This window comes from Colobus angolensis, unplaced genomic scaffold, assembly GCF_000951035.1.
Source record: "Colobus angolensis palliatus isolate OR3802 unplaced genomic scaffold, Cang.pa_1.0 Scaffold174, whole genome shotgun sequence".
Taxonomy (NCBI): Eukaryota; Metazoa; Chordata; class Mammalia; order Primates; family Cercopithecidae; genus Colobus; species Colobus angolensis.
This window is the reverse complement of record NW_012114866.1, coordinates 287,650-289,904: the sequence shown is the minus strand read 5'-3', so window position 1 is coordinate 289,904 and position 2,255 is coordinate 287,650.

Below are 2,255 nucleotides of genomic sequence, written 5' to 3'. Positions count from 1 at the left end.
CCCTCAGATCTCAGTTCTGTCATATCTTCATGAAACCCCTTTTATTGAGCTTATACTCTAATTCTAATTATATATATACACTTGTGTGATTCTTCCATTATGATACACCTCATTCACTAATCTCAATATTCTAGTAGGTCTGAAAGTGTTTATTATTGTTCACTGTAATTTATTTCCAATTTCTAGTCCATTGTAATCAGTAAACATTTTTTGAAGAAAGAATGAAAAATCTAGAATGGCTGTATGCAGTGGCTCATGCCTGTAATCCCAGCACTTTGGGAGGCCAAGGCAGGTGGATCATGAGGTTAGAAGTTCAATACCAACCTGGCCAAGATGGTGAAACCCCATCTCTCCTAAAAAAAAAAAAAAAAAAAAATTAGCCAGGCGTGGTGGCAGGTGTTTGTAATCCCAGATATTCAGGAGGCTGAGACAGAGAATTGCTTGAACCAAAGAGGCGGAGGTTGCAGTGAGCCGAGGTCACGCCACTGTACTCCAGTCGGGGTGATAGAGTGAGACTCTGTGTCAAAAAAAAAAAAGAAGAAAAAAAAAAACAAACATAGAATTGGAACCCATATCTGAAATTTTAGAGTTTATTAATGAAGCGGTAAAGCAAAATTTTAAAATTGTGAGGGAATTGTTTGTGGAATAAAACATTACTTAATGAAATAATTATTTCAGACGTAATGTCTCTGAACAAGGTATGACAGGTCAAAGTTCTTACATCTCACACCAGAGTCGTCGAGATTCTGTTGTGCTGTAAGCCCCCATTGTCTATACTTTATAAATCCAGTCAGCCAGTGTTACACCCTTCTGTGTCACCTAATCTTCCATTTCCACTTTTTCTCCAGAAAGTAGCTAATCTCATGAAGTGGTTGTGGTCTTAGGTGTGTCTAATCAGTTAAAAATCAAACTTGAGTTCCAAGATGGTCGAATAGGAGCAGCTCCAGTCTACAGCTCCCAGCGTGAGCAACGCAAAAGACAGGTGATTTCTGCATTTCCAACTGAGGTACCAGGTTCATCTCACTGGGGCTTGTCAGGCAGTGGGTACAGTACAGTACAGTACTCGGTGCAGCCCACCGAGTTTGAGCCAAAGCAGGGCGAGGCATGGCCTCACCTGGGAAGTGCAAGGGGTAAGGGAATTCCCTTTCCTAGCCAAGGGAAGCCATGGCAGATGGCACCTGGAAAATCGGGTCACTCCCATCCTAATACTGTGCTTTTCCAATGATCTTAACAAATGGCACACCAGGAGATTATATCCTGCGCCTGGCTCAGAGGGTCCCACTCCCACAAAGCCTCGCTCATTGCTAGCACAGCAGTCTGAGATGGAACTGCAAGGCAGCAGTGAGGCTGGGGGAGGGGCGCCCGCCATTGCTGAGGCCTGAGTAAGTAAACAATGCAGCTGGGAAGCTCGAAGTGGAACTGCCTGGAGTCCACTGCAGCTCAAGAAGGCCTGCCTGCCTGTGTAGACTCCACCTCTGGGGGCTGGGCATAGCTGAACAAAAGGCAGCAGAAACCTCTGCAGACTTAAATGTCACTGTCTGACAGCTTAGAAGAGAGTATTGCTTCTCCCAGCACCGAGTTTGAGATCTGAGAATGGACAGACTGCCTCCTCACGTAGCCTAAATGGGAGGCACCCCCCAGTAGGGGCAGACTGACACCTCACATGGTCGGGTCCCTCTCTGAGATGAAACTTCCAGAGGAATGATCAGGCAGCAGCATTTGCTGTTCAGCAATATTCGCTGTTCTGCAGCCTCCACTGCTGATACCCAGGCAAACAGGGTCTGGAGTGGACCTCCAGCAAACTCCAACAGACCTGCAGCTGAGGATCATGACTGTTAGAATGAAAACTAAGGGAAAGGACTTCCACACCAAAACCCCATATGTACATCACCATCATCAGAGACCAAAGGTAGATAAAACCACAAAGATGGGGAAAAAACAGGGCAGAAAAGCTGAAAATTTAAAAAATCAGAGTGCCTCTCCCCCTCCAAAACAACACAGCCTCTCGCCAGCAATAGAATAAAGCTGGATGGAGAATGACTTTGACGAGTTTAGGGAAGAAGTCTTCAGACAATCAAACTTCTCCAAGCAAAAGGAGAATGTTCGAACCCATTGCAAAGAAGGTAAAAACCTTGAAAAAAGGTTAGATGAATGGCTAACTAGCGTAACCAGTGTAGAGAAGTCCTTAAATGACCTGATGGAGCTGAAAACTATGGCACAAGAACTACGTGATGAATGCACAAGCTTCAGTAGCC